Consider the following 19,756-nt stretch of genomic DNA (forward strand, 5'->3'; position numbering starts at 1 on the left):
ACACACACACACACACACACACACACACACACACACACACACACACACACACACACACACACACACACACACACACACACACACACACACACACACACACACACACACACACACACACACACACACACACACACACACACACACACACACACACACACACACACACACACACACACACACACACACACACACACACACACACACACACACACACACACACACACACACACACACACACACACACACACACACACACACACACACACACACACACACACACACACACACACACACACACACACACACACACACACACACACACACACACACACACACACACACACACACACACACACACACACACACACACACACACACACACACACACACACACACACACACACACACACACACACACACACACACACACACACACAACTACAAAGAAAGAAAGATGCATTTATTCACAGACACCTATTTGTGTTGTCGTTGTACTTGATTGCTAGAGCGGATCTCAGCTTTGAAATTTCGTGTCAGTACTCCTTTAAGCGGGTGCATTAGCCCTTCTCACGCCCGATTCCTGGCCAATCCCCCACGTGGGTATGTGCCATGTCAGCGGCCAGGCAGCGCGCGACCAACTCCCCCCGTTGCCAAGGAAGACGAGGAGATTCCTGGCCAATCCCCCACGTGGGTATGTGATGCGGACATCGCCGGTGGACGCAGGTTCAGGGTCGCTTAAGAAGTGCATTGCACTTAAAAATCCCCGCACCTCCCCGAGGGGGATTGTGAGGATGCAGAAATGCATTGGGTGCACCGATGAGTGTGATGCGATTAATGGCGAAGAGAGAGGCGAGAGTGTGAGCGTAATCATTTATTTTTTTCTTTTCCCACACCCGTCATTTCCGCTTCGTTATAGAGAAGCGTCTTCGAGACCGCGTTGAACGCAACCGCCAACTGCAGAGGATCGTTCACGTCAAAGTAGTCGGGAATCGTTTCGAACTCACCGTCAGCATCATCGAAGTCGTCTTCCTGCGGTTCCTCTCGTTCGCCGCCGTCATCGAAGTGATCGAGCCGACTCCAATCGACCGGAACGTTGATGGCGCGATACAGCGGGGTGTGTTCCAGGTGCTTGAGCCAAGCCAGGATGTTGCCGCGCTTCACCAACCCGCGCCTGTACGTTGCCGGACTCATCAGCCTCCGCTTGATGTGAACGTCGAACGCAACGTCCTCGGGTACCATGCGAGGAAGGCACCGCACAACCTTCGATACGTCGATGGGCACGTTTACCGCCTGTCCCTTGATTCCAAACTGCCCGTTGCCTCGAGTCAGCCGCCTGATGCTCATGAAGGGGAGTCGAGGCGCGATGAGCCGCTCTTCGACCGGGTTCAGATCGGGAAGATGCGCCGGCCGAGGAGGATAACGGTAGCCAAAACTCACGCAGCCCTCCTCTTCGCAGCTTTGTCTTCTTCTCCTTCTTCTTCAGCGGTTCCCCTACGGGAAGATGACGATGGTGGTTGAACGCGAAGCTATCTCGTGATGGATTGTTTGGTTGGCCAATCCCTAGGAGCATCATGCCACAATCATCATCAGACGCGCTGCGCACGCCGGCCAAGGGACGCACGACAACCCCCGACTATAATGCATTTCTGCAAAAAAAAAAAACACGGTCTATCGTCTCCGGCGATTTGCAGCTAAAGCAATCTGTCCCCCATGGCACAAAAAGCCCCCTTTCTTCCATAAAAGTCTGGACTAATAATGTTCCCGAGTGTATCCGAAAGAAAAAAGACTTTACTCCAGGCTGTACTTGCATTCTTTTCACCCTTTTGAGCATATCCTGGGCGGGTCCTCCACAGTACATAGCTCTGTACAAGGGCACAGGGAAGACAAAAAGACTTCCCGCTAAACCCTCATGGCATACGGTATCTCTCCGTAGACAAAGAGGGTGGAATGCCTTATGACTTAGTCATGGCGCTGGGCCTCCACAGCATATGGCGCTCACGCACAGCAAGACTGTACAACCACGTAGATGCCCGTTCCGCAAAGCAGTACTTCAGAGAAATTGTAGGCCGTTATGTGGAGGTAATTAAATCTCAAGAGGTATCGCCTGTGTGGCTGCCAAAGATAGAGCAGGTTACGTCATTGAAAGAGTTTTAAAGGACATCACTAGGCCCGAGTCGGGCCGCCTCACCACGTTTTTGTCGTATATCATTTACGCGGTTGATCTGTGATGTGTTGTGAATTGTCGAATCCAAGCAATAAAGTAAAAAAAAAGTTTGTGGCCGAGTGGTCTCAAGCGCTAGGAATTTTGTTTTGCAAGTCGCAAGTTCGATTCCCCGAGGGTGCATGCTTTTTTTTTGTAAGTTGATTTTTTCGTTGGCGGCCAATGTTTTCTAATCTGAGTTCACCATTTTTGGGCCGTATCGTTCACTGCTCCACGAGCGAGTTCGCAGAACGCGCGCAGACTGACACTGACGCGCTAGCCAGTTCTCGTTGGCGTGCTGTTGCCACAAACACCGACTGCTTGCGGGCAGTGGGCACAGGCCAGAATCAGCACACCCTTGGCCTGGTGCGAACACGCTTTTTACGATACAGGCATGAGTGAGGCAAGCTCCGAATATGCGGGAAAAGCGCATGGCGTTTGAGCGTCTGCGGTGACGCTGAGGGCGTTCATCCACTGCGTAGGCCTCGGCTAGTGATTTCTACGATTCCAAGCCGTCCTTGGAGGCTTATCTTAGGCATATTACAGCCGACAATATGGCAGAAGCGCGGTACGACGATTACTGAGATATCGAGAATACCCATCCAACGATGCCGTCGGATGTCAAGCATATTGCTTTACAGAACCGAAACCTAAACTTGTTCGAATGCTAACCTTGGACATCGTCCAATCACGGTTCCACCTCCTCGCGACGTCACAGCCTTTAGTTACCGACTTATCAACCGGATAAACGATGAAATGGTAATTTTAGCCAGTCTACGCAGTGCAAGCAAAACCGGGAGCTTGACAAATTCACTTCAGTCTCCCTTTAACGAAAACGTCGCTCAAATAAGCCATATAATTAAGAAAAAAGGGAATGGCCATGCGACCTACTCGCTCATTTCCCGCAACAGAACCTATGATGTCATACAAGCCTGCTTCGGGATTGGCGGATGCCGGCAAAAGCAAACGCAAATTAGGCTGAACTTATAAGCCTGAAGAAGGGCCTATTTGTGTTTACATTTACGGCACATTCTTTTTAAAGCAATAGGAATGGTGGGACAAACAGTGGAAGTTACGAAAGCACACGTAAACGTAGAAGTACTGATGAGTACTACTGTTGGTACTGCGCGGTCTATGCTTGGTTTAGCTGCACAGCACTGCGGGGCTTTGGGGTTGTCTCAGACGACACTGGCCAATTGTCGCAACCAACGGTGTCTTACGTGACGATATTTGTCGAGCCAGCAGCATGTTTCACGAAACAATTATTTCTTCCCAGAAAAAAAAGAATCCAGGGCCCGTTTGCCCGAACGCGATAAGCGTGGAAAGTTCTGAACTAAGACTTTAGCGCTGTCTAGGTAATAAGTCGTTTGGCCGAAACTGATACAAACGCTCCTTAAGGTAGAGTTTCCGTCGGGTTTTCTGGCAACTGTTTATTTGCCATGACCGACTTCGACTTATCGGTGTCTTATTCGTAAGTGGGAACTTAATCGGGAACTTAAGTGCACGGGCAAACGGGCCCAGGTTTAAGTACGGTCAAAAGCAAACCAAATGCAGAAAACGGCTTGCCACGGTATTGTAACGGCGTAATTTGGTCCAACACCGCTACTGTTGAAGGATGAGTCAAGCGATGAAGCACTCGAAGGTTTTAGAGATTCAGAAGGTTGACTTGCTTAATTATTGACACTTCGATTTAAAACATAGAGGCAAAACGTTACAACTGATACATAAAAATAGGAGAAAACCGGCAATAAAGAGTACTTAACGAAACATAGTTGGCGGGCGAAGGGCTCCCGGCGTCTGGCCCCGACGACCGGCAGCAAGTGGCTCTTGAATGAAACCAGGCGCAAACGTAACAGGACGCAGAAAGGAGTACACAGGACAAGCGCTGGTCTAACAACTGAAAAATTTATTAGGCAGAAAAGAAATATATAGGCAGAAGATACCACACCCCCAAACACCAAAAAACAAACAAAAAAAAAAAAACCGCAGAACACTGCGCAAACAAGATGAAACATTGCATGCCAAAATGGAAAAACAAACATGCGCCAAAATCAACTCACGAGCCCCTGAGATACATGATCTCTTTTGCATGAAGCATTACACTTGCTTGGCTAACGCACTTATCTTTCCTATCATCAATGTGGTACGCCTCAACGATTTCCCGTGTTATCTGGCGATTATGCTTGAACAAAATGACAGTCTCAGAAAAATTCGGAATGCAGCCACATTTCTTGCAGTGAGAAGACAAATGCGAGGAGGCTGCCCCTTTCAATGATAACTGATGCTCACGTAAACGCACATTCAGGCACCGTCCAGTTTGTCCCACGTACGTGCGCCGACACGGGGATAGGGGAATACTGTAAACGACACCCATAGCGCATGACACATAGCGGTTATCATGTTTAACCTTACATTCTACACTTTGTCTGCCAGGACCGCCGCTTGCCCTACTAGCAACTCTGGCACAAATAGAGCGTAGTTTGTTGCGGGCGGTTATAGCAACCTGAACACCGTATCTCGAACCAACTCTCTTCAGCCTGTGGGTAATGCCATGAACATACGGAATGACAGCAATGTTTCTTTTTGTTTCGGCCACATCTTCAGCAAACTCTTTCTTTGTTCCAGACTTAACCAGTTTCCCAAGTTTTTCGCAAGCCCATGACAACACTGCTTCAGGAAATCCAGCCTACCGCAACTTTCGCACTTGCTCTTTAAAACTGTTTTCCATCAAATGCACACAAGACTTAGTGACGGCAGACCGCAGGCATGATAAGGCAATTCCGTTCTTTACTAGCTTGGTGTGACCAGACGAAAACGGCAACAATGGCTTCACAGATCGTGGGGCGTACATCCAACAAATCTTCCCGCTCCCAAACCGCACAGACAAATCTAAGTACTGAATACACCCTTCTTTCAATGCTTCAAAGGTGAATGATAGACCAAGCCCCCTTTGTTTGAAAACCTTTAAGATGTCAACAGTTGACCGGAGGCAGGAGGCTTTGTCAAAAAATGACCAAGTAGTCATCCACATAGCGGAAAACTTTGTGCACCATACCTTTTAAATCCTTATCAAGAAGTCGGTCAATTTTTGCAAGGAAAATGTCGCTCAAAATGGGGGCTACCCGAGAACCTATACACACCCCCGACTTCTGCGCCAGCACCTTATCATCGCGACATATTACCAAAGAGTTTAAATAAAAGGTGAGTAGCTCCATAAATGCCGAGACTGTAATGCCACTAGCATTCCTGAAAGCCATTCCGTCGTTTTCTATGTTAATGCACTCTTTAACAGCAGGTAAGAGGTGTACGTGTGGGAGTGAATAAAACAAATCCTCTACGTCGATGCTAATGGCAGAGAAATCTGAAAGGACCTGCGTATTAAGGTACTCCGCCACTGCAAATGAGTTGGGAACCAGAAAAGGATCATCAACACGCAAAACAGATAGACTCCCGTGGTGCAGCCCGCCTCAATAGCCGGCGGAGCCGCGTTATATCCGCGTCCAGCGGTCCGGTGGGGGTCGTATTGGGGGAAAAGTGCATTCTGGAGCGCGCGGACCTCGGGGAACAAGGCACACCCGCAGCCAATCCGCGAGACGCTTCTTAGCTCCAATCAGCTGCATTTTCGAAAGGAAAAATGAACCAATCACAGAAGACACAAAGTTGAAACTCGAAGGTGCCTGTTTCCGGCAAAAGAATTACTGTCGAGAATAAAGGAAAGGTATACAAACTCCAAAGGGAAAAAGACAGGCGGTCGTTTGAAACAGGCCGAGGGTTTGGAGCACAGAGCGGCCCGCGTAGACGCAACGGGGGGTCTGAGACGCCACTGCGGCGCAGCTGGGACGATGGTCCTCCTCCACAACCAGGCCCTCCGGTCGGTCAGCGCGCAAAGACATACTCCGCATGCGTTCCTCAGAAAAAAAAACGGGGCTAGGCGACCGAAGAGGGACGCTACAAAGTAGAAAAAGCCAACAGCGCGGGGGCTTCGCGGCAGTATGATGGCGCCATCTAGGTTCAGTAACGTAAACAAACGCGCAAACGCCGCCGCTCTAGCCCGGCCGTGCGCAATCGGCTGCACAGCGGTCCGTTTCTGTGATGTCATTGCAGACCACGAGAATACACGATTTTGCGGGAAAATCAGAAGTTTAACTTAAATTGATGAATTTCTCAATGAATAAAGCCTCGTTTGCATCCGGACAAGCGCTGGGGGCACTATAACACGCAAAATCTTTTGAATAAAACAAACTTGTATTTTGTCTTCATGGCTCCCTTAAAGCGGGCCTCACTCTGTGCGGGCAACGGTGACTACTTGACACGGCTGCCGTGAAAAGGGTTTATTTCACGTTAGGTTCGCGTTGCTTGAAAGAAGATATTATGAGATAGCTGTGATCGCCAGAAGAGGTGATACAAAGGCGCCCGCCTGAGCAGCGCCAGCCGGCAGCCCAGGACGCTGCCCTTGATATTCGAAACGGCGCTTGTTGCTTCAAAAGCGGATTCGCCGCAACCCTCCATGCTCGCAACCAACTCGATGCGGTCGGGGACACCGGCGTATGCGGGCACAGCAGCCGCTGGACCATCTAAGCGCGTTTCTCACTCCGTCGATGAAAAATCAAAAGTCCAAACCAGCCTCCTTGGCCACAGAAACGTCGCCACCAGCGCGCCGCCGCGCCTCGCCGCCGCCGCAACCTTTTAGCTAGCGTCGCTCTACGCCGAAGTCCCCGGAGTGAGCACGCTGCCGAGGATTCACTCCTATTTTGTGACGCAATGGCTGCGTCACGGACATTGAAAAGGAAACGGGTGAGAGAAACGCCAGTTTTATTTCCTTATTCCTCGGCAAATAACGCAACATTGCTCGGCTAACGAAAGCCGAGGTAGCTACGAAAATGCAATATTGCAGTTAAAACAAAGCTTTATTCAGCCTTTAGGGTCCATTTAACACCACCTCGTGAGGCTTTGATGGCAATAAGGAGAAATTAAGAGAATTGTGTTCGGAAAGGCCTCAGGTAAAGACCCCGCATCACTCTATCTGGTTAGTCAGGTACAGCATGGATTACTAGAATATGGGTGCAACAGACGCTGCCAGGTGCGCTCTTTTTCTGCATTGGCAGGAGCTTAGCTAACTATCAGTGCAGAAAAACGTGGCAACGAGCACACAAGCGCCGCGAACCATCTTTCAACTTTCACCCTGAATAATGTCACGAGTTGTAGTTCAGTAAAATATCGTGTATTTCGCATTTTTGTTTTCATTAATATTAAAGAAGAGCAGAATTACCCAGAGTGTCACGTTTACATCGCAGACAGTGTAATATACCGATACAAACAAGTTCGTATTACTGTTTTTGGTGTACCTTAACTATTGCGTGAAAATTATGCCCGTACTTACCGTGAAGGTACAATCCTTTATAATACGCAGGGGACCCTCAAGAACTAGCAGAATAATTACAATTATCACTCATGCCCAAATGTCTTCTTCATTTATTTTCCAGCTTAAAAGGTAACATTTCTTTTATGCTGCTCCCGGAGGCGCAGATGCTTTTGAGCATGCATCCACATGGTTGTTATGATCTATTTAAACGAACCGATCTGTGTGGTTTGTGGTTCTGTTTCTGGATAGCATGTCTTTTAAACTGAATTCAAATCCAGTGAGCTCTGCTTTGTTATTTTTTTTATTTGCTGTACCTGAAGTTTAATATTTTTGATCATGCGCGAAATCAAGTTATAATACCCCTGTGCGCATTTTTTTTTTTTCAATTTGGGTGGTTATGTTCGCTTTGGTTGCTTTCGCTCTCCAAATAGATCAGTAAAACGCCGACAGAGCTAGCTACGGTAACCTTGTTGTTTCCAGCAATTGGGTTGTTTGATTCAATTAGGTTAATTCCGGCTGTTGTTTATTTCACTTCCGGTGGTTTTGTGTGGTTTCGTTACGTTTCTGTATGATATAACCCCCATGGCTAGCTCAGATGACGGCTGGCTCTGCGGACTAGGTAATGCATACGCGCCTCCCGTAGCCTTTCACGCTCATGTCGCCGAAGAAATATTTGACAAATGTTATGCCTTCATAATTGTCTAATTCATGGTACATGTTTACAGCATTTCCACCCTATCTAATGAAACCTTGGAGCTTTAATGTTATAAGCACTGTCCCCGCCGGTTTGTTCCTTATACATCAGGCCGCTAGAGTAACAGATTTCTTCATGGATCATATTTCAGCGCATCCGCATAGATTCATGCGCCCTGCATTGACAAATAAAAAAAGCGCCCCGATCGGTTACTGGTACTGTATGACACACTACAGTTAGAGTAGCTTCCCCGTACAGTAGGTGGTGTCCCGCAAGGGGAAATGCGGGGAAGAAAATTGGATCATTAGGCTTAGGACTATACAGGGCGGCTACAAAGGCTGCCGACAATTTAGGGCTCTTTATTCATCATATATTCATGCAATCATAAAGGGCTTCTAACGTCTCCTGCGGAACGATATAAGACTATTAATGTGATAGCAAAGCGCATGCACGATTTGCTGATTTGCACTCAGTGCGTATTTAGCATTCCTTGCTGCGTGTAAAGCACGAAGCACGCCGAATTTATTCGAATAAAGAAATAACAAAACAACCCAGTTAATTGCAGTAAGCGTGTGTTTGCTTTAATATACATTCCGCCAAATATCACATTCCGCACACAATGCTTTTTGGTCGTTTGGGGCGAATAGCTGCTTCTTAAACAAACAGCACCATCATGCGAAAAGTCTGGACTTTTCGTGCATGATGATGCTTTCTCCCGACTTTTCGTTACATCAAAATAAAAACACGCACGCAGAAAGCGTTCTACACTGTGGGTAATCCTAAAGCGTTCTTAAGCACCCCGTCAACGTGATTGAGGCTCATCTGTATCAGTATGTACCCCAGTGTGGAATAAGTCGTTTTTTTACTTAGATATAATAATACTTCTTTGTGTTCGTTCATATTTTCATTACCTACATGCGCGGGAAAGAAAGATATATGTCCCATAAGACTTAAAAATGATGCTGCAAAGTTTTCCTTTCGGTGAAGCTCATTCCCGCATGTAATTATAACTCGAATAGACATATACAATCATTTCCAGAAAAATACGTTCTCTCCTGGATAGTGTTAGCCAGGCTTCAATATGTACATGACAAAGGTTCACTCAAATAACAATTTCAGTGAATCGAACAAGCGCAAAACGAGAATGTTCTTCAACGTTGCGAAGTGAAACAAAATCTTAAGTCTTGTGTCCGTGTCCGTGTTTCCTCTCTAGGTCCGGTGGTTTTCGTTCAAGCTTAATTTTCAAGTCGATATGAACCAACTCGCCCAAACTTAAGCAGCTCTTCAGTGTAAATGTGTTCTTAACCTCACCTCAGGGTTTGTGTCACGCATTTCGGAATAGTTGCGGAGAGCCGTCACGACACCGATTTTATTCGTATTCTTGGACACAGAATACGAGAATGAAGATATCTGCTGGCGCCATTCGCTGCTTTGCATGGGAACACAATTTTGTAATTGCCGCAATAACTGCACTGCTAGAAGTACCCATGCTGTGCTTCCCGACAACGAAGCGGAATGAGCACTCCTTGTGACTAAAATGGCAACAAAAAGCAGTGGCTGTGCGAGGCGCGTTATCAGACTCCTATATCTGAACTGGAACATGCCCAGTGAGTAAAAGGCGGTTTTCCCATATTTCGTAGATAAACCGTATGTCGTGAGGGGCTGCTCCGTTGTACTATGCAGAGTAATCGTCTTATGCCATTGGTGTACAGCTCCACCGTAGCGAAGCAGACCCACGGAATGAGTTTATAGTGGGCGAACACCTCCTGAGTCTCTTTTGCCAGGCCAGGCATACAGCCGACCGCCAACTACCGTGTTAGTCCGTGGTAAAACGTGTATATAATTTATTTTCATAAAGCTCCAACAAGTGCAAATACGAAGTCTAGCATCCAGTTGGCGTATCCCCGAATATTGTCAGGTAAGGCTGTTCTTGGGTACAATTAGAATGTTTTGAGTACTCAGGACTTGAATTCTCCTATTTTGAGGAGCTCGTTGCTCCCAGTTGGCTGGTGTGCTTAAAAATAACTAGAGAATGATTCTGTGTCTTTTCACTTTCTGCCCAGTGAAGCCCAGCAAAATACCAAAACACACCTAAACAAACGGCGAATGAAATTTTTATTGACAACTCAGGTAACCCCGGGTATCACTACCCATTGCATGTACCTTTGAACATCACCTCTACAGTAGCAGACCAAAAAATTGTGCATGATGGGTCATTAGCAAGAAACACTTTTAACAGCGAAATGCTTGCTCATTTGCGATCTGCCTACGTTGTACCAAGAAACGACTCACAGTCTAACTTTATAGGCACGACAAGTAACGGCGCATCTTGAGCACTGTAATGAAAGAAAACACGTGTTTCGTGTTCTATATCTACAACACTATTTGCCCTACAGTCAATTGGGCGGATTTAAAACAATCCGTCACCGTGTTCACGTGAAAAACTAGCAGGCACTGGTCATTTTCTTACAGAGAGTGTTGACAATAGCCCCCACACAAGTATTTCCACACTGGAGGTGGTTTTCATAGAATCTCATAACAAGGCAACACCGCTGAGCGCTTCATGGAGGATCCCGGCCTCCATGCACGAAGGTCAAGTGCCGACAATTTTGGGGGGCTTCAGCCCACGCTTTACAAGAAATCAAGGGTCATATACGCGGGTGGAAAATTGATACAGTCGTACATATAGACCTCGGTTTGCCGCAGCTAGCGACTTCACACCAAAAATGCTCTCGGAACTCTTCAACTTTGACACTCAATCGGAAGTTCATAATTTGGAGTTTTACTTGCCCTGAATTCCTCAAGTTGCCAAGGCAAATACTACTATTTTTCTGAACTCCTACGGTTGCATGACATCATGATTTTAGGCACTGTGCCGTACAGTGATGCTAAACGTGCGTCGGGCCTCAGCTTCAGCTGTAGCCAAGGCAACTGCAGTTGCATTGTTATCCAAAGAAAAATACTTCTTTATTAGAACGTTAGGACGTAAGGATCGCCAGCTAAAATGAGAAGCTACCCCTCCTATTTCCGATTACACTGGAATAATTCGGAATAAGTCGAAACGTTGACATTGGCAGCCACTATTGTAGTCATATGGCCATTTACTCGTCCATATGATCATTCAAACATGTCTGCATCACCGTAATAATACCCGTTGTCCCTTGCTTGAGTGGAATCCTGTATTAGGCACGAAATACGTGGCTCAAGTATTACTTATGACAAGCAGAAAAATTCCACTGTATCTGTTAGATAGCGATGCGGACACTGTAGAGCTTGTTCGGCCGTACCTTATGCTGCTAAGAGTTTAGCGACACTATTGCGCTTATTTCCATGTAAAGACGACAGCTTAGGCAACAAAGGGAAGTGTTCGATATGCTTTTAACTCAAGCCCCCCCTTAACATGTGCTCACGGTTTCGGAAACACTGTTTTTTTTTTATTTCAACCTATGCGATGCAGGCGACGAAGTCCGAAAAGTGCTGCGAAGCGTACAACATAAATTTTCACGTCTCAACTCTGCAAAAAGACTGTCACAGTTTTGGGTTAAACTACGTAGTTATAACGTGAATTCTACCAGATTATCGGTTTGTAAACGTTGTCTTGAACGCAGTGCAGTTTTTTCCCGTTTCTAACACCATATTTCAACGTTATGTCAGCAGATGCCACGGGAAATAACGAGACAATCATGATGTGTCACAGTGGGTTGCTTTATATCAGACATGTGCAACATTCTATGCACTCTGCCTTTTTGTTGGTGGCATCTGCATCAGCCTTCTAATTGGGATCATGCTAGCGTTTCTATATACAACTCATATTTTGGTGAATTCACACCCGTATTTTGGAGTCGGGTTTTGGCCGGAGTCCTTCTTTTGACCTCACTGTTTTTAATCCATATTCACCGCATCAGTCTCAAAAGAAACGTATGCTTGTAGAAAATCACTATTGTTTTCCTTCCGGGAAAAGAAAAGAAACCTGTGAAGCTCTTACTACTACAACAGATCTTGACTCGTGCAAATATTTTTAAGCATGTTAAGGCAGAAGAGTATTGAAACACAACTACAGAAATCCTGTAGTTGTCAGTTCTTGGAAGTGAGAACTGAGGACCGTTTTTCGGAATGAATTAGTGTTCACTTGTTAAAACAGCTGTGTGTGTCCCTCCGTGCTTCAAAACCAATGCGTGGGCTGGCGGCAAAAAAGCCTCTAACCGCGTGCAATTTTAATCAGACTCGATCAGGCGAAAGTTTAATTTATTGCCATCTTAAACATACGTAAGCCCTAGGTTGCTTTGGGAACACCAGAGGGCTTTTTACTACAGCAAGCTCAAGTTATCTTTAGTTGAGCGTTTGAAAAGGGGGCAGTAACCCCCTGTGTAATCAACTTTTTTGGGACGGTAAAATGTATGATGAGTACGGGAAAGTTGCAAAGCTGGGTGCATTAGAGTAATTCCAAATTGAAAACGACGCCAGTTTTGGACATTTGCTAGGGGTAACCTTCCTCAACGTTCTCCGCGGCGCAGGTTTATGCACAAAGACGATGGTGTGGCGCGCGGTAAAGCAACCCGAGCCTGGAGACAGATGTGTGATACTTGAAAGCAAACAAATACCCAATCTCTCATGGTGCCTCGGCGATCATATCCTGCGCATAACTCTCAAGCTCCGGAGGTGACAGGTCTTTTATTTGTGCCCGACGAAAGATCGTCGGAAATTATCTGAAAAGTTGGTAAACTGGTGTTCTTCAAGGTTTCGCGCCGGAACTCTCACCAAACAGGAGGAATTACGGTTAGGTAACCTATAGTTTAAATAAAAATGCAAGGAAGTATCATTGCGTGAGCACTCCTACCGGTTGTAACGCGGAATGGGGCGTTTATATTCAGAAATTGGCTGGTTTATACGCATTTCTTGGGGGAAAACCACGTGTGCTTGATTGCCATTGGCATCGTACACTCTTGAAGGTTTGGTAACACCGGCGCAGACGACACGCTGGACAGCACGTGGGGCAGTATATAACCCTTTGGTAGCACGCGTTTACCCAGAATTTGGAGCCCGCCCACAAATTGTCACTGTCACACAAGTGGCAAATTGTTCTGAATTTGAATTCTGAAAGTGGCAAATTGTTCTGAAATTGTTCTGAATTGCCGTGCGATAGCATCAATGACATTGCAAACTATTCTTACGTCACTGTGGCGATGTGTAAAGTGGCCGCTAATAGCCAGTTGCCAATTATATTCTCTGCTTTACACGCAAATTAGTGCCTCATTTTTCCATTACCTAGGTCCCAGACGTTGATAAATTGGTAGAGGTGTCCAACTACACGATCTCGCCACAAGGAAGGCATTGGCCAATTCACTGCGTGTCGTTTCAAGCATAAGGAATTTTATAGCTTGGAAAACAGTCCCACTTTAAAGAGCAGAAGCGTGCATTTCGCAAGAACATGTACGGCCGCTTGATTCCAATAAATAACTTAAGCCAGATGCTGTCCGATACAAAGAGATTCCTCCATTTCTTAAAGTTCATGTCGGGGATAACAACTGAGCAGGGATAAGCGTTTAGAATAGTGGTTTTCGGAATTTCAAAAACGGAATATGCGCCAAAATGAGTTTGAGTCATAAGAGTTGATTAGAAGCACATTGCGTTAGAAAAATGTTTGCTGCAGCCGTCACAGAGGTAAGTACTTTTAAGGCGAGAGCTTTATATCGCCGTGTTTTATGGAAAGGAACAGCTACAAAGAATTGTTGTGAGGTGTACCGAATCACACGGAAAATCGTGGCGCGAGGCGCGAGCCGGCAGTCGTGTGCCGACCCTAGTGAAGGGCGGTCGGAGAAGGTCGCGCTGTGAAAGGGCAAGAGCATCGCGGGAGGAGTGTGGACCGCTGCCGCACGTGCAATACTCGAGGCGAATGTGTCGAGGGTGGCGAGAAGGGGCATTCTAGCAATGGCGAGGAAGCTTTGGAGGATTCTCTCCTGGGGGTCGGTGAAGTGGTCACGGCGCGGCACCAAATTTCAACGCTAAGGACACCAGCATATCAAAAAATGGTCCAACTAGGCTGCCGCCTTCGTATTTTCGGAATGTTCTAAGCGTTCCCCGTATTTTTTTACTACTTCTACAGGCCCAAATATCTCGCCACCATTGCGGCCAACAACATATACGAATGGTTACCCTAAATCAAATCTAATTAGTACTCCTAATGATTGAATCTTGCCACAAGACAATTGTTATTAAAATAGCGTCAAGACTCGGCCTTCAAACATAAAAATATCGGAGCTCGTGAGCGTATCTCTTTAATAAGCATCATTCGCAGTTACAAAATGTGTGCGCCCGGTGGGTGTCGTCGCTGCGTAAAACGTACGTTCTCTTCTAACTCTGCCCTAATGGTCAGGAAAACTCCATTTATAGTGCAGCTCGTGAGCTTCTCAAAGATTCAACACCTGCCCAGAAGATGTGCACGCTAAAAGAGCAAGGCACGGTCTTTTGTATGCTGAAAAATTAATTCCCACAGCATGCAATACCAGTGACCACAGACTCTAAATTGTGTGAGCGAATAAGGACGTGAATCCAAGCGCGCTTTCTACTAAACATAATCTTGTTTAGTAGGGATTCTAAAGAAACATTACATAATACACCATAGACGTGCGATTCAAGCACCGTTTTCCAGAATTTTCCCCCAACCAGTTAACAACATCGGTCACATATATCGCACTGCTTTCTCCCACTCCCTTCGTGTGCACTTAGTTTCCGGCACAAAATTTCCTGCATGCTCAAATATTTACGTTCGCATTTCTGCCAGTCCAACACATCTCAAGATTCGGAAAGTGTAGGCGGCAACCACGTAACACCCAAGATTGGCTTGTCCAAATGACGCCCCCCTAGTAGTTGCCCCACATCGCACTGTACAGACCGTGCCGCGTCGCAAAATGTCTCGCGGAAACACCTTTCGTAGATACTAGTACATGCTACGCGCAAGTTTCTATTAGCAGCACAGAAGGGTCCTTTTTAGGTTGACGTTGAGGAGCCACCCAAAGGAGGGTGCATGAGCTGCAGACGGCCAAGTTCGTTCACTTCACAACCTTCGGCAATAGCGCTCCACATCCGGCGTTCAGCAGAATAAAATAACAATTACTGCCACAAAATGTTCCCGATAACACCAAAGAAAAACAGTGGTGAAGCCTGAATTGGTCCCTTGAAAGAGCCATAAAACATACACTAGACAAAAAAGGAAGCCTTAGTAACGAGTAGCACTTATATTGCCGGGCCATCAGCGTGGTGTTCTAATATTTTTTTTAATTTCCGGAAAACTTTATTTTAAGCTGCATGGGCATCCAGAGACCACAGAGGAATACAATCAGGACCACTAATTGTCATGACATTTTTGTTACCAGTGAGCTGTAGTAAAGGAGGCAATATGAGCAGAATTTAAAGTGACCGATGCACTTAGTCTTGTGCTTGAAAGAATTTGTCTCTATAGGTAACACGCAAGTAATTAACTATACAAACGTCTAGAAACCTAAGTGGCCAGCATGTAAAACAAGCACATTTTGCGCATGTTTCATTCATTTCATCAACTGTAAAGTCACAAAATGCACGTATGTACTCAAGGAACACACAGGTGTCTTACCATCCTTCTCTCGGATCGTAAAAGACAGGGTTCATTGCCCGGCTTTCTACAAGGAGAACCGCAACAGGAACTTTTATTTAATAAGGAAGAAAGAAGACACACTGAAGAAGTAAATTCTTCTAGCGGGGACGTGGTTCCAGACCAATAATTGAGGAACTACCTAAACATTGTGCAAAAATACAGGCACTGCCAGAACCATGAGCACGGCCCCACTGAGAAACCCCTTAGTTTCATATCTTCAGGCCTAATACCGTGGGCTCAACTAGCGGCATCACAGCACCACAAACACATTCTACCGAAAAAGTTTTCAGACACCGTAACAGTGCGTGTGTTCCGACTCAGTCGTATGCTTAAGAGTCAGGAAAACTGAGAGAGGAGCCTAGGTAAAGCCGAGGCTACGTCTTGATGAAACTAGATGTCGCCTGTTCTGTCGCTGGAAGACCCTCCCGGTAAATGCACGCAACGGAAACACTCCGACCGCGTGGTTCCATGGGCGTTCCCGCGAAGTTCGGTAGTCGGCCGTTAGCCATACTTTTCCGTCGTGCCCCGACTCGCTTGCTGAACGCCGCGATGTCAGCGGACTTTGAGAAAGCGAAGCACACTGCGAAGCAGGGTGTCAGCAAGGCCACTACGCCGAAGACCGTTAGGCAGAGGCCCTTGATTGTGTCCACGTAGAATACCAGCAGCACTCCGCCGGATACACTGGCCGCACCCACGACGAGGAAGCAGCAGATGGTGCCCCGGCCGTCGCCGGCCACCGAGGCGACCGTTACGCCGCCCGCAGCGCTCGGCATGGCCTCGGGGGGCTCCTCGTAGCTGCACACGCAGAGAAACACAGCGCCCTGTGAAAACGAGGAAAGCACGTAAATGTGCTTGGACACGCCTAACTCGCCTGCGCCCAATCTGGCTTAACGTACCGACTTAACGAGGGGCTGTGTCAGCCATGTTAGTACCATCGTTTCGAACATATGCGAAGCTGCTGCATTGCCATGCTGTAATATTGCCCAAAGTGGCATATATCATTGACACCGACAAGCTTAAAAGAGAGAGAGAGAGAGAGAGAGAGAGAGAGAGAGAGAGAGAGAGAGAGAGAGAGAGAGAGAGAGAGAGAAAACATTTATTAAGCTCAAATGTGAGAGTGGAACCCTAGTCCGGGAATCCAAGCTTAAAAGAGTAATGAAGATGAAGTACCAGTTTGTGCCATTCCAAAGAACTAACTCAATAGCCACTCACTTAGCCCTGGCGAATCACCATCTGCGGGTACGAGCCAGTACAGTAAGGAGCAGAAGAAGAAGAAGAAGAAGAATGCCATGCCAGAGTAAGAATAAGGCAAATTTTCGACTGCCTGCAATCAGATAACCACTACTAAAGAAAACCGGTAAAAGAAAGTATGCCCTCAAAAGCCGCTTCATCGCAAGTTTTTGTATTTTGTGGAAATTCCTGTTTTTGGGCATATGTTCTAGTGTATAAAGAGTGTATCACGCTGACGCGCAGCCGAGGAAGCGGGCGACGCTAGTATGCAGTGGATCTACGGCAGAACTAACGCTCACAAAAGGTATAACGTCCGGCTGATTGGGGTACAGTAATTGTAGCGTTGTTGAGCATGTCGTTATGCCCAATGCTAAGGGCACCTAACGACAGCCCTAAACATAATTCGTTTGGCCTCACGTCACGCTTTCATATTTACGTAGCCCAAAGTACCTTTTGTGCACCGGCTGACATTGTTGGATTTAACACCCTATTTTTTGGCTTTACGTTAGGCAACGTACAGTCGCCCGCTATCTTAGCTGGAGCTAAACTTTGCCCACTTATTGTGTTCGCCTGCCTTGGTGCCGGTAATTTGCCCACAACTACTGCATCGCTCTCCAGTTTAAGGGGGCACCGATGTCCTACCGGTTTGTTTGAACAGTCTTGTGATAAAATTTCCCAGATATTCCACGTGTGGACGACTGTACAAGTTCAGTGTTCCTGCATGGCAAGCCTCTCAAGCGTCAAACTCATTCAACATCAACCTGTGGGTCCAGTTTGCAGCATTAGGCCTACATTTAGGCAGTTATACGCCCACGTCACCTCCACCCTCTCAGCTTAACATGAACCTTTGCGAAACGAAATACAAGCTGGAATATACGAGGTGAGTCTCAATGAGGATTGAACCTGTTCCCTGGATGCGGCCGCAGCAGGCTAATATACTATCGCACTAAAAGTGCGAATTGAACTCATTATACTTAATCTGCAGGAACTGCTTGGCGCAGAGTGATTGTGGGTTTTAACGCGCCAAAGCTACACCTTGGCAATGGGGCGCGCCGTAGTGGAGGGCACCGGAATGTTTTTCACCACCTTACTATCTTTAAAGGAGCCATGAAGAGAAAACACAAGTTTGATTCATTCAAAAGATTGTCTCGTTAGAATCATACTGACACCACTTTTAACGTAAACTTCGCTCAAATAAGCTACATAATTAGGAAAAACAGGAATGGTCATGCGACCCACCAGCTAATTTCCCGCAACAGAACCTATGTCGTCACATGAGCTAAGCTCTGCGATTGGCGGAGGCTGGCAGAAGCAGACGCAAATTAGGTAGAACTTACAAACTAGACGAACGAGCGATTTGCGCTTAAATTTAGGGCACATTCTTTACAAAGCAATAAGAATGATGGGACAAACAGTGGAAGTTACGAAAGCACATGTAAACATAGAAGTACTGATGCGTTCTGCTGTTCGTACTGCGCACAGCATGCTTGGTTTTAGCTGCACAGCCCTACGGGGCTTGGGGTTGTCTCAGACGACACTGGCCGATTGACGCAAGCAACGGCGTCTTACGTGACCCCATTTGTCGAGCGAGCACTGTTTCAGGGAACGAATATTTTCTCCCAGAACAAAAACAAGCCAGGTTTAAATGCGGGCAAAAACAAACCAAACGCTTGCCACGGTATGGTGGCGCCATCTAGGTTACGGAACGTAAAGAAACGCGGGAACAAACCAACACCGCTGTACAGGGTGGAGACAACCTTTGAACGGTCCCGTGCCGCCGCAATTGGGCCAACGGGCTCAACGCGTTATTCTTTTCGTTTCCCACGAGACCTAGCAACGCGAAACAGACAATATGATTCAAACTCCTTCAGTAAACCGCGTTGCGGCGATAATTTTAGCGCGGTTTTGACACAATGACTTGCTTCGGCGGCGAGCGAGCAACCGAAAATGGCGGCGCCAGCGTATACGTGTCTCTACCCTGTACGGCGGATGCGTGAATGAAGGTATTCTAGGCTGCAGAGCGGTCGGTTCCAGTGATGTCACTTGGGACCACGAAAACGCACGATTAAGCGGGAAAATCAAAATTTTAACCTAAATTGTTTGATTTCTCAGTGAATAAAGCACCGTTTGTATCCGGACAAGCGCTGGGGGCACTATAAAACACGAAATCTTTCGAATAAAACCAACTTGCATTTTCTCTTCATGGCTCCTTTAAGCTGCGTAGGAGTATCGACACACGGGCGTTTTCGCCTTTAGTTTCCATCTGGAAAGCAGCTACCGAGTCCGCTATCGGAGCCGCGTCCTTGTGCTCAACCGCACCGTGCCTTAGGAACTGAGTCACCTTCCCATTTTACTGGTTAAGGTCGAAAACCTCATAACGTAAGGTTACGCCGAAGATCCGGCGCATTTACCGTTCAAAGGCGAGTTTAAAGCCGCTATAAGAACATGTTAACTGTATTCTACGTCAGACTCAGCACTAATGCTACGAAGATACATGGCATCCGATGATTCACTTCCTTATATTCCACCGATAGCTACTAGTGTGATTTGTTACTTCGCTATATTCGACGCAACTAAATGCAACACATCATACAGTTGGCTCTGTTGTCTTAGTGAAGTGTTCTGTTGCTAAATACTAGC

The sequence above is a fragment of the Haemaphysalis longicornis genome, unplaced genomic scaffold, assembly GCF_048455015.1.
Source record: "Haemaphysalis longicornis isolate Haplotype H1 unplaced genomic scaffold, Haemaphysalis longicornis Haplotype H1 scaffold_1, whole genome shotgun sequence".
NCBI lineage: Eukaryota > Metazoa > Arthropoda > Arachnida > Ixodida > Ixodidae > Haemaphysalis > Haemaphysalis longicornis.